Below are 14,540 nucleotides of genomic sequence, written 5' to 3'. Positions count from 1 at the left end.
AGAGATAAAAATATTCACTTATACCACATGGCAGTGTACAGGTGAGGTTAAGATGCCAAAGGTCTGAGATTAATGGAACCAAGTTTACTGTAAATATGTTAAGCAGTCTTCTTTGGTTCAGTGCGAACAGAAACACAACACAAGTGGGAACTATATTGAGGTGCATTTAAAACCAAGAACAGGAGGCACTTCTTTACACAAAGAGTTGTGAGAGTGTGGAACAAACGACCCAGCCATGCAGTTGAGGCCGATACCCTGATTTAGAAATGACAGGATGAGATCCTGGGATCATTTAACATGTAACTACCCAACAGGCCCTCCTCTTGACTGTAACTTTTCTGATGTTTAAAGCCAGCGGAAGGCTAAGTTTGAGGCTCCTAAGGAAAGGTATAGAACCCACTGTGTTTTTAGAAGATGAAGAAGAAAAAAAGAAAATTACATGTGACCTCTTGTGGGTGGCCGGGAGAATTTTTTTTTTACAATATGACCTTTGCCCTGGCAGATGACAAAAGAAGTTTGGAGCTAGAGCACTAATAGAAGTACAGCCAGCTTCCTCCCGAAAACAGCATCTCCAGGGAAAGGCTGATACAGTGAAAAAATGCTTACAATTTCATATAAAGAAAAAGGCAGAGTGCCAGAATAAATACATCTGCAGAGCTCTGTTTAATACATGGATTTCTGGAGTCTGGGAGTCCTTCGCTCTTGTGGCTGCCTACCCCACAGCCAAACTCAGCATCTCCTGGAAATGGACTTAAACTGCACCCTGAAAGCAAGCTTATATTCCAGGGGTATCTTTATCCCGAGCGCAAAATTAAATTAGCCATCAGTGCAAAATGACCTCTAGATTTTTAGAGTCTGTAATGGAGACAAGCCTTTTTCTTTTTTCCCTCGAGTGAGAACTAAAAATATATTAAATGCTAAAGGAACATAACTTCCAAAAGATGAAAAAATATGAAAGCTCTGGAATGTCTTGATGCATTATTGCAGTTATTATACAGTAATGATAAGTACAACAGGATCGGAAGACAGTTTTAAAAGTGAAGATACTTTCTATTTGGTATTTTGTGTGTGTGTTACAAGATGCCTCGGTACAGTATAATTTGAAAAAACAGCATTGCACTGCCTCTAGAGTACTTTTATACAATGTCTTAAAAATATGAATTAATAGCTATTTTATACTATAAAGGACATACTACAGTGTTCTGATGATGACTGAAAGGTAAAAACTAAACTACATTTAACCAGTTTCAGTCTAGGGAATAAATGATAGCGCCTTTAATAAGCTCCTAAACTAATGGTGAAAGGTGTTGTTTTTATTCCAGTTATTAAGAAAAGACCAATGCCTTAAGAACGGTTAAACCAGTAAAATATTACCTAAACTAATTAGAAAAATACTATTATAATATTCTCATTTCTTTTAAATGTTTTCTCTTATTGCTGGGGCACTACAAAATGCTTCATTGCTTTAAAAAATGTTTTTCTTATGATTGACTTTTAGTGGGGGATTTTAATGATAGTAAATAGCTTTTATATTTCAGGTGGCATTCAGTGTGTAATATGTTTTGCTATCATTATTGTTTGGATTCATATAGCACTTATTGTCCCAAAGGATCCCAAACTCACGTCATCCATCAGCAAAGTGCAGCACCCAGATAGATGACTTGAGGCAACCGTCCTGCAGCAGAAAGCCCTCTTCAGGGCAGAGCAGCTAAAGAAGTGAGAGACCGATTCATCAAATGAATCAAGGAGGAAATTTAGGAAGGCCAGTTTGAGCAAGCCCAGAGTGAAATTAGGCAGAACAGTGGTGTTAGCACCCCATGTCTTAAGAACCATGCCCCGGGATCTTTAATGACCAAGTATCCAGGACCTCCGTTTAATGTCTCAGCTGAAGGATGACACCTTCCAAAGCACACCATCCATGTTGACTATACAGCAGCTTTGGCTTTGGAAATTATGGTCTAGAAGAAAGAAAGAGCACCTACTTGTCTACAAAGATGATTTGTCGCACCGACCTGGTTTTCTCTAAAGAGTTCTCATTCCAGTCCTGATCAGGCCCAGGCTTGCTAAGTTGGTGACCACATCAGGCTACACTGTGACAACACTCCAGCTATTCAAGTTCTTATTTTTTTAAGAACATACAATTATTAGAGACATGTGTTGTATATTTCAAAGATAAACTGAAAAAACTGTTTTCAATTTCAAACACCACCACTGACCTAACATTAACAGTCAGAGCTAATTAATATTCATATGTCTCATAACTCATAACAGTTTCTTCCTACTCTCATGAGTACTGTATACCTCAAAGCTTCTCTGTCAAAAGAAATTGAATAAGTCCTCTTCCCTGAGCAGTTGTCATGTGAAGGAGCACTCGTGTTGAGTTAAAACTGTTGGGAGTGCGTGCGCGCTTGTGTCTGTGTCTGTCTGCCCTGTGATGGACTGCTGTCTCATCCAGGGTGGACCTTGCCTTGTGCCTGTTGCTCAGGCTCCCAGTGATCCTGTATTAGATAAAGCAGTAAGGAACTGGATGGATGGAAGACCATAAACTATGGTATTCTTTTTCTTATGCTGACCGCGGAAATAAAAAAAAGGAAAAAAGATTTGAAGTAATGCACTTAAAGGATGTAACTCAAGCCATAACTGGAAGAAAAAATACTAGGTTGCCTTACTTAGAGGAGTGGGTGCAGGGATTCCACTCATGGCACTGATGTACATGATGAGTCACAGTGGAAACAAGGGGTTTGTTATAGTCTGTCCAGAAACCACTCACTTTAACCTTAGAATGTGGCCATAGCTGCTCTGTCCGCCACTAAAATATATGGGCAATGAAGTTCAAAATGCATTTATTCTTTGATACTTTCGTTTTTTTTTTAAAAAAGTAGAATAACAATTTTTTTGTTCAATTCGAAGTCTGGTGCAACTGATGCAATTGCATATGAAGCCTCTCAGCACAGGCTGTCCGTGCTGCGATTAATCTGGTAGGAACTTAGTGTGGTAAGAGTGTCCTCTGCTGGTAAGGGGCAGTAGTGCCCGCAGATTAAAGTGCTCATGATGGACTTGCAAGGGGGTCCAACCCCTCTGTAATGCGGTGACATGATTTTTGCTACCGGAGACTCAAAATAAAACTCCCTCAATATCTGATGTGCTGCCAATTGTTAAGACCCTAGCTAGTGAAAATACACTTGCAGTAGTATTGAATTCAAATGTGAAACAACTACCCCTCTGTGCTGTGAATATTGTGTCACTTTATGCCCGAGAGAAACTGGACAGCACATGCATTATGTTCAGACAAAATTGTGTGGTCAGCATTGACTGACAGAGTTCTTTCATATTGCTTTGGTGTTGGGAAAAGTTGATGCCTTTTCTACCGGCTGCTGTTCCAGCACAGGAAAGACTGAAACACCAGTTCACAGAATTAAAAACAACATAGTAAAAAAGTGTGAATTTCAGATCCCCTTCAATTGACACATTCTCACTTGACACAGGGACAGCAGGAAAAAAACCCTGGAGGTTCAAGTGTTGGGAAATCAAGGGCAGTTTTAAACTGTCAAAATGTATACAACGATTGGCCTCCATTTCATGTGTAAAGAAAGGTGATTGTGGACTGCTCTATCAGGACAGGATAAAAAGGTAAAGAGTGCCTTGTTAACAGGCCAAAGCCTGATGTAATAACTGAAGGTATCGTTGTTTTGTCATATCTGTCATAACAGAATATCTCAACGGCAGTATGACAGGTTTATATAGCCTGCACAAGGTCTGTGAAAAAGAGTAAACGGGAGATCTGGGATGAAACCTAAGCTCCTTATGGAATTCATTATGGCACATTTGACAGAATTTCATGGATCACTAAAATGATAAAAAAAAAATATATTGTTCACGTACCAGACATCAAAACCATTTGATTGATTTATGTTTAAATTCCCCTCTTGAACATGTTGTCAATTACAAAGTAAAACAGTTAAAAAGTATGATCAGGAACTCTTATGGTGCTTTTAAAATAGGCAACTTTCATTATAAGACAGATGAATAACACTCAAGTTCAAAGAACTTACACCCCTTTTGAAAATGATCCTCAAGACAATGCTGTAAGGAACCAAGAAAAGGATCTGTAAAATGCAATAATTGATTTTACAGTACATTAAGGTCCCGCTCGAAACTGATTTATCTTATCAGCAAGTATTGTTAAATTACTGAAGTGCTCATCAGAATATGCAGCATGGCAAATATGGATTCTCAGACAATTCAATTATCTATCTACAATGGGATCTTATGATAGTGGTTAATAAGTGGGCATACTGTAAGTCCCCTGATTCACAGCACTGTCTGCATGCCTTTAAAAACACTTGAACTCTGAAGAACGTTTCTTATAAGAATGATCTGTTTTCCTATCTGGCAATTCACCAAAATCGAAAAATTACTGCAAATCCTAAGCATCTCACACATAAGGAAGTCCATATATCCCATTTCTGTATTTAGAAAGCTATTATATACGTAGATTTCCACAGGTTAAAACTGAAATCCATGTGCTAGTTAAAATAAATTAAACTTAAAGATACAATCTTGCTTTGTGTGTTTGAGTGTCTCGCAAAGTGAACAGTCTGTGTTCTGCCAAAAGGCCTTTTGTTGAACAAGGCCACAGGAGCTAAACTGAATGTTTCATTGAACTCAAAGCACTGTGAAATTAATTCTCCAGTATTACATTTTGGCAAGGTTATCTGACTTCTGTTAGGTGGTCTCAGGCTCTCAGAGCTGTCCTAATTTGGAGTGTCATGCCAGACACCATCACAACCGGGTCTGTTATTTTTGTAATGGGTTATACAAGAATAATGGGCCACTGAAGAGACTGTGAACGAAACCTGCAGCCTACTTTCTACAGTTACTATGAGACTGACTTTACAAACAGGCACCAACATCTCTCATCCCTTAGTTAAGTGACTCAAAGGAGTTATAATGTGGGTATTTGGGAAGTGGTCATCCAAGGTAACAAAGGACACAGCTCATGCCAAAGTGTGAAGGAGCCTGTGGGGATATACTTAGCAATTCAAATCAAGGATGTGGATTTTATGACTGGTGGGGCATACAAATAACATAACTATATTAGAGACTGCACTCCTTTGTGCATGTGATGTCAGTCAATTTAAGAGCATAAGAAAAGACACAAACAAGAGAAGGCCTTTTGCCCCATAATTTTGTTTTCATTATCAGACTTATTAAAACACATTGAAATGACAGAATAATTGAAATACCCCTTAAACCGGTATGTGCCTCCCTTTACAATCCAAGCACTAAAGGTTGAGAATGCCTTGTTTAGCCAGAAAACCAGGATGAGCATCCACACTAAAGCACAAATAGTGCTGTGGTAGTCTTAATGAGGACCACTGGTCAGAACCATCAAAGTTCTGCCTACAGCATAGTCTTCAGTCAGTCCTCCCAGAAAATGGCTTTCAAATTCCTGCTTCAGAGAGAGGAGAGCAACCTACTGGTCTGGCAAACAACCATTTCTAGCAGCTGCCTGGTTTCCTTGGAGGTCTTCCATCCAGAATAATGAGCAGGCCTACCCTTTCTGAGCTGCAGGGATCTGACAAGACCAGACCTCAGAGTAGTGCAGCTTCATCACTCCAGTCATCTACTGTAGGTTAAAAAAGAGGCAATTCATTCTCATTGCATCGGTCTTAAGGTTTACTCTTATTAGATCATTTGTCCTTCTTGATAGGTTCTACAAGTACATCTATAAGCCGGTGCTTTGGGGCCTATTCATTGCTTAATGTTTGCAAGTTGAGAGTCTCCATCAGCCTAGCCAAAGGATTACAGTGAATAAAGCCTGTGTCTTATATGTCTGTTCAGAGTTGATTAGCAGGCAGTTCACTGCTTACTTTAAACTTGAAGTCTCTTTTGTTTCTCTCTAGCCCAGGTTGTCGAGATCACTCTAGTAATGGAGGATCGTGTGACCCTGACAAATTTTGCAGCCCATATCATATAGCTATGTACGGGGCCTGCAAGCCACAATTTGAGACTAATCATTTTGCTCCAACTACAGTTTTTGATGATGGGGAGTTGTTTAAAAATAGAGAAACTAACCTCTGTCAAAGAAAGACTTTTTTCCTGACTGAGTGGCAGACCATTTCTTTGAGTAATGATACAGGAAGCCAATTAAAATGATATTAATTCAATTGGCTTCCTGGAAAAAAAGGAAACTAACTGAGGAAAAATATAAAGCAAATACAATATTTTCTGCGGCTGGCAGCTCATTTCTTAGATCAAAGAAGAAATCTAATTTGTAACATGAATAAACCAAGGTGCTGAAAAATCCCAGTGGCATAAAAATTACAACATCTAAATAATGTAATTAGAATCCAGCTGAAGTAGAAGAGAGTTCTGAGAATTTTACAGTTAATTTGCACCTCAGTGGAAAAAGAAAATTTTGTTTATTTGCTTTTAAATTTCAGAAACCTGATGCTAAACAATATTCTTTTTATACTCCATTACCATGGAATCAGATCTTAAAGGGAAGTATGGTTGATTTAATGAAAGCATCAATATTTTCTATGCAGATTTACACATCTTAATCTGGTTTCAGTTCAGCATTAGTCAGACTTCTGTTAATCATGTTGTACAGTATGCACTGTATAAAAGTACTTAGGTAATACAAAATATTATAAAGTAAATGTCCTTCACATTGGTGCAGTGGGGACATATTATTCTTGATTTCCATTTACATATTGTCAGAGGAACCCAGGACATAAAATCAGATACAAAATAAATACTGTACAGTGTATATAATGCATGCCTTTAACAAAAGCTGTGTTGCCCTGTCTGGGGCATAAACGCCTACCACCCCTGAACAGGAAATTGTCCAGTAAAGAAAACAATCAGAAACTTCCTTTGGTGAACAGCTAGGCAATTAAGAGGGATGGTTCAGAGTGAATCTTGGAATCATTTTTGCTCAGAATACAATGTCTTTTGGAAACTGAATGATAGCACTAATATATTGGAAAGGCAGACTAGTTTTCAAAAGTGCCAATACTTTTGAAAAAATGCTATTACATTCTGGTCCATAAGACAACATATTAAGCAATAATTAATGCTGCTTATTTTCATAACTGAACAAAAAGTCAGTGATGTTGGTCTATGCCATTTAAAATCAAAATTGTGATGCTCTGGAAATCATACCAAAAAGCACCCATACCATACATTTTCAGATTTTATCAACCACGTGGCTCAACAGTTAAAGATCTCTTGTCCCACTGCCCTGCAGTTTCACACCTGCTGTGCATCGTGATCCAGCTACAAGAAACCCATGTGAGTTTGCTGAGCACACGTGAGCTTGCTGTGCTAACAGTGATAGCTGCATCACTCCTCCATCCAGTGCTTGAACACTGCTGTTTGCACAGTGGGGTTGAAGTGCAAGACCCAGAAGAGAACAATTGCATACTGGTTCCATCTCCACTGTTTGTACATGGGCTGCAGCGCTGATCTGAGCCCATTAACTGCAGGCAACTCCAACAATGGTGGGGCAGAAAAGAGAAAAAGAATTGGCCCAACAGGATTTCAGTGCATCGGTCAGTTTCATTTGCATCCATTAATTTCCAGTTACATTTTCCATTACATACAAAGATCCAGTCCCAGGAAAGTTTCAACAGCTCTTCCTGGTTAAACCTCCAAAGCTATCAGACACATTGAGTCTGCTGCTGCTACTGTATGTGAAAACCCCAACCAAGCCATCTGCTTCACCTGGTTCAGCGATCCTGATCACCTTCTGCGCAAATGGAAGCCAGCCATCACAGACAAATTGTCTGATGGGTGCGTGTTCATTCGTTGAGCTTCTGAGAAAAATCTGTTGCTCACTCACTGATCTTCCTCACTGAAGCCTGTAATACTAAACAGAACACTGCTTGGCATTTGCTAAGAAACCGCATGAACTGAAATATTTTAACAACCCAGCCAGACTCAGAATCAGACTCAAGACTGCTGATATCCAGGAATCCTTTTTTTTCCAGCTCCCATTGGCTGAAAAGTGAGGTTCAATGCAAGCACACTGTGCTGGCACAAATATGAAGCTATTGTGATGCATTACTGGACACAAATCAGTTTCTTATATTAATTTAACATGTTTTGCCTACACAAAGATTCAGTAGGTTTTCCTATCTGCTACAACACATTTACTATGAAGGAATAACGCATTTCACTTCAAAATGACAACATGGCATTAATATACTACTCAGACAGGAGCCAGTTTGACTAAAAAGCACCACAGTATTTTTGGTGAAGGAAAGGTAGAGTACAAAAAGTCCAGTGTAATCTAATGATGACCAAGCCTGCATTTACTGAAGAACATAAGTTTCTTTTGTGAGACCCTGGCTCATGTTAAGTTATGAAGCTGTACTAGATTCCACATCATGCTTTGGCAAATTATCTCACTGAAGTTACCCAAAACACCCAACACGATTCTTCACTCCTCCACACGCACTACACAGTTTAACTTCCAAGACACATTCACACTGGAAAACGTTTTGCATGCAGTGTAGTTTTGTACACGTTAAAGCCAAGGAGTTTTTACAGTTTGTGTTCCTGCAAAGCTCAGTCCATTCCACTTCAAAACCTGCAGGAGCAACACACAACAGATGGGCTTTTTTTATCTTCAAGATCCCCATTAATATCTCTTTTCTGCAATGATGATGTGAGTGGGTGCTGCAGCCTCTTAGGAAGTCACATTCCTATTAATGTTGAAACCTTTTTTGGCTTTGATTGACAATGGTATTCGTGACCCATTGTTGGCAGGACAAAAGCAGAAAGCACTGAGCACCTGGGCCCACCTTCTACCAATGAAGCATTCCAAACTGAGTGACACTACCTCTCGAATTAGCTGCCAGCGGGTCACTGAAGAAAGGGGGGTTTGTGCTAAGAGCTGACCAGTAAAGAATAGCCTTCATCCTCTGCTTAATTACAGAGCTGACAGGTCAGGTCTTAATCAAGTAGGTTCAGGAGTCAGGGGGTTTCTCTTCTCAGCTAATGAATGAGTAAGTGAACCAAATGAGCCCTTCAGCATGATGGAGCACAGGGGGATGGCAGATGGGTTCCTCTGTTTTCCGCTAGACACTGGCCGCTTGATTTCGCAGGAAAAGAAACATTCAAGGTTACGAGAATAATTCAGGAAAGAATGCAAAGAGCAAACATTTTAAAAGTGCCAAGTGAACCTTTTTGCTGAGACTGATTACAACCATTTGCTGGTTCTGGGTGGCTGTGGTGGTCTGTGGGCATATGGTATTCTTAGTATCGCATTCTGGTGTTTGTATCCCCCTAGTGGTCATTACGTAAATACATTTCACACAGCTCGCAGGTCCAGTTTTTCAGTGTTGATATTAAGCCAAAGGTTTTTGCTCTCTTCTAAAATAACTTTAAACAATCTTAAGAAGATTCTCCATTAGAGCACACTTTCTAGGCAATTAATCACTCATTTTTCTTTCCATTCCTTTGCATGTCTCATCAGAATTGTACATGAAAAACACACATTTTAGCCAGTAGGTCATTTGTCTTCGGGAAACCACAAGGGTTTCAGGTTTAACTTTGGAGAGATGTGGAGCCCCAACTACCAGACTTCCATTTGCTGGTGTATTTACTTCTTTTTTCATTGACTTGTCTTAAGAAGCTGGACTTGAACATGTGAATGTTATCTAGAATAGTGAAGATAGTAGCCTATTGTATACTGTTTTCAAGCATCCATGATGATTGCAAACTAGTAAAAGAAGTTGAACAGTAAGACAACTGACAGAAAACATGCCTTTACATTGGCAGTGAGACTCACAGAGAACAAGATGGAGAACACATGAATGTATGAGATTCATTGAGCCCCTAAAATTGCAAATGCAATTTTATATTTGCTGCCACTGAATTGCTACAAAAATCAGTTCAAGGCAGATGGAAACCACCTTGCAATGCTAGCACTTTTGCTAAAAACAACATAACAAAAGAACTACAAGTAAGGACCATGTAATAAAACACACCAAACACAATAAATCTGAGAAATTTCTCAGTGGACATGACAGTGTCAAGGAAGGAAACAGGTGAAATAAAGGGAAATCCCTTTGTCCTAGACAGGAAGAAAGGAAGTCTAAGACAGTGTGGGGTCTCCAGGACAGGAGTAATGTGATCACTTGCACAAGACCTGGTCAGGATTCTACCTGCTGAATTCTGAACATACTGTAGTTTGTTCAATGTGGATTCTGGCAGGGCATTACAGTAATAAATTCAAGATGAGAAAACAAAAGTGTTGATCAGCTTTTCAGAAACGGTTAGAGACAACAATGTTCGTCTAGGACATAGTCCTTCATATATAAGCACTGGCTACATGTCAATCATATTGCTCTTTTACAAGGCCCATTAAAGAGTGCTGGCCAAGAAAAAAAGATCCTTGAGTCCTAAAAAAAGGAGAATTTTCCCATGTAATGAATCCCGTGGGATCTTTACCATAGAATTGCCCCCACCTGAAAGGGCCTTTTTTGCAAGGGGCATCCCACAGCATACTGAAGACATGCTTACATTTAATGCTGGTATAAGTGACGTGCAAGAAACGTGTAGATAAGAAAACATGCATAAGATTAAATAAATTCTCACAAAAACTCAAATCAAACACTGACGCTCACTCGGTCTCCCTGTAGCACAAACACAAAGCTAAGTCATGCTGGTGTCAGACTATTGATTTGCAGTGAGGCGTGCTGGGAGAGAAAGCTTGTTCTGTCAGGGGAACCCCGACCTCCCCCCCCCCCCCCAACAGACACACACGCACACACATACATCCTCCCTGGTGAAGAATGTGCAGGAAATGCCAAGGAGCTAAAGACTAAATTTGTCTGGGCAGACTGAGACAGCTGATACAAAAGGGCTAAGAGCCTGCCTCTGCTGCCTGTAACACATCCCCATCCGGCTCCACGAGCTCGGCGATCAGGTTCATGGCAGACTTGTCACGGCTGTGTCTCTCAATAGACAGAAGACAGGTCTCAAAGCACATTTACTCCCAACAAAGAAACAATAACCTGAAATACACTTTCAGTTTTTTGGAAAGAAGCTTATGTGAAACTCTGGTTTTCATAATTTAGAGACACAAACTACACTTACAATAAGTATTGAAAAATTATTAATAGTAACAGAAAAATACCATTTTCCATTATTATGACTGGCAGCTTTGCCCATGATGATTTATCTTACAGGCCATAATAAAAATGTACTACTGCGAATCAAACAGTATAAAAACATAGGAAAATGTAAATATGATATCTAGATCAGTACTGAGAAGAATGGTCAAACCAATCCAAAACTTGAAGGAATTAAAATGTGGGTCTACTCAGCAGGCAACTTCCCAGCAAGCTAAGGGTACAAGGCAGAATACACCTTGGACAGGACATGAGTCAATCCCAGGGCAGACACACACACTCACAACAGGGCCAGTTTTCACAGTAGCCAATTAATCTACCAGTATAACTTTGGACTGTGCAAGGAAACTGGAGCATCTGGAGGAAACCCACACAAATCCAAAGAGAATATATCAGTTCCACACAGATAGCACCCCAGGCCTGGAATTGAACCCAAGACCCCAGCAATGCAGTGCAGCAATGTTAAGCGCTGTGCCACCCCTGTATGATTCAGTGAGAGAAGAAGATAAATCAACTGTATAATGTGGGATCACGGTATAAAACACACAGTCAAGGAAGTGTTAAAAAAAACATTTTGTCACACAATATCAATATCAGGTAGCAGCACAGCTTGTGAGGTGAACAGATAGTGACAAGCTTCGTTCCGGCATGTGCTTTTGTTTTTATATCTGGTATCTGGAAAGCGCTGGCACTGTGGATATTGTTTTTGCAAATGAAACAAGTCAGATAAAACTCAGTGCTTGGAAGAAATCATGAGGGATCCCAGATGAATCATGATGCTAAGGCGATTCCTTGGGGATCTGAATCTTGTTATCAATCATTTAGCACAGGAAGATCACTGTGGGATGATGCCCTTCCTGGGTTTGTTGAAAAAAGAAAGAAAAGGTTGACACAGCAGTTTGTCGAGGTGTTTAATTACACTATATGCTGTATTGTATCTTTGCCAAAAACAATTTTGAAATCAAAACACGAGGCAGTGAAGAGAAGGTTATCCTGGACAAACTGATAAGATTATATTTGCTCGTGTTGTTTCAAGAGGAACTCATCCCACCTGTTTCCAAAACTAAGGCCCTTTGAGCTCCTGAACTGTAGGATTTGCTTACACAACTTCAAAAGGCTCTGGATTGAAGTACTCTGTGAAACCCTACAGATCCAGAAAGAAAGCAAAGGTCTTTCGGAGATATCAATAGAACGTTTACACCCTCTTTATTTTTATAAAAGCCAGGAATGCTTTATTTTTAATTTTTGGGTTCCACTATAAAAATTCAGCCACCCAACAGAGGCCAAATCCTGCTGTCTTCGTGTAATGTATCCTTGCTGTTTGAACTGATTCAGGGTGAGTAGAAATGTCATAACAAAGAAAAATCCACAAAACAGAGAGGAGGGAAGAATTGTGACAAGAGTTGAGGGAAGAGATTTTCACCGGGGGGTGGGAGCTGTAGTTTTGGAGAGTAAGCAGACATCAAACAGCCCAGTGAGATGAAAAAGGGGCTAGCTGCCAGTGGGAAACTTCATACTGAGCCTAAACGTAGGAAAGAGATGAGAGTGAATAACTCATTCATTGCAGTATTTTCTTTCTCGTTTGGATCTCCAATCATAGCATCTATTCTGATGTGAGGACCTTCAAAGGGTTTCCAAAATTTGAAAAGTTTATGTTGAATGCATGATTACAGTCTTTGCAAGCACGTTCATTTTCCTTTGTTAAATGAACCAAAGAACAATGCAACACCCAGAGGTATCAGGCAGATTGAGAGGTTCTGCTGTGAGAATGGCTAGACGTCTTTCTTTGTGGTAGCAGTGGTCTGTAGTTGGTGTGCATAGCCTCACAGTCAAGGCCTCCAAGAGGTAGCACGGTATCACCCCGCAGTGACACACAAGTCCTTCAGGTCTCACTGGACACTCACTGGTCACCCAGTCAAGATCCAGATAGTCCCTCGTGTGTCAGAATGAACTGGGTTCATCGACCGGTCCAATCTGAGATTTCTAGAAGTGCACAGACCACTGGCATGTTGGATGATGAGTCAACAACATGAAGATTGTAATCAGATCCAACTCACGACTACACATATAATCATATACAGTTGGTTACGATAACTTTCTTGAAATCTGTGCTATTTTCATCCATACCGCATCACGGCTCCTGCTGATGTTCTTCAGTGCGACTGCTTTGGTTCAGGGTTTAGGAGCAGAACGGCTCTTAAAGAGATCAAAGGGCGCCACCTGCAGGGGAAATTGAGGTGATTTTTAGATCCAGGTTCTGTGCTTGGCTGAGGAGCCAAGTAGGGCGAAGTTACCCAATGACAGAATGCAGCTAGGTCTGAATTCCCCCTGAACGAGTGGCCCCAAATGTAACTGTGCCGTGGTACAACCATTTGGATATGTTCATGCTTAGCAATACCCAGTTCAAAAGAACCAAAAAACCGAGAAGTGCACAATCAAAAATTAGACAAAACTAGTCTGTGATTTCAAAAAAGGCCTGTTAGTTTATCCGAAAGGCTACTAAAAAGACAAAGTATCATCTCTGTAACAAAAATGCCTAAACATTTTTTTAATAATATTTTTTTTGGCATTTGCCTTAAAGACCTCCTTTGTTTTTATCTTCAGTTAAATTAAACTGCTTAATTTTAATTAATGTCATTTTAATTTTGTTCACTAAAGATTATTTCATATAGTTGAAAAACATTTTGAGATGCTGCAATTCATGGAATGTCACTATATAAAACAGAAATTGATTATTTGATGTATACATTTCTCAGGGACTAAGTTCTGTAGATAATACATGGAAATATACTGACATACACTATGTGACACAAACCTGATGCTTTTGTTAAAACACTGGGCTATAGCTCAAAACCTTAATACCGTTTTTTAACGTAATAATGTTCTAATTTAATATCAAGCATTTCTTTCTTGAAGCACTGGTGACGACAGTATGTCTGTTTGGCTTTTGCTTTATTTTGTGAGGTCATCATTGGCAGCAGCTTATAAAAGAAGCTGTTTGGAGTGGCACTGATCATTGCACTGGCGCTAATTTTCCCAACAAACTAACCTTAACTAAGAAAACAATCCATTTTGCCATAAAACCATTAACTGCTGCATGTGATCAACTTCCTGAAAGAGAGTGAAAAGAAAACAGGTAGCTGAAGTCTCATTTAACCCTCCAGTGGTTTGATAGTTCACCTCTCGTTGCAGGACAGTAGTCTTGTAAAACAGTGCAGGAAAAGGCCAAAAGCTGTTAGATTGGAATGTGCTGGATGATCAAGCCACGTGCAGCACTGACATATAGAAAAGTGCTGAAGAAATGGAGAGCCTAATCTCCTTAAAAGGTGCAAAAAAACCCAGCCCCCAAATAAAACAAAAATAGATCAAAGAAGAAAACACAGGTGTTGTGAT

Source organism: Lepisosteus platostomus, chromosome 20, assembly GCF_059453375.1.
Source record: "Lepisosteus platostomus isolate fLepPlt1 chromosome 20, fLepPlt1.hap1, whole genome shotgun sequence".
Taxonomy (NCBI): Eukaryota; Metazoa; Chordata; class Actinopteri; order Semionotiformes; family Lepisosteidae; genus Lepisosteus; species Lepisosteus platostomus.
Note: the sequence above shows the minus strand (reverse complement) of the source record.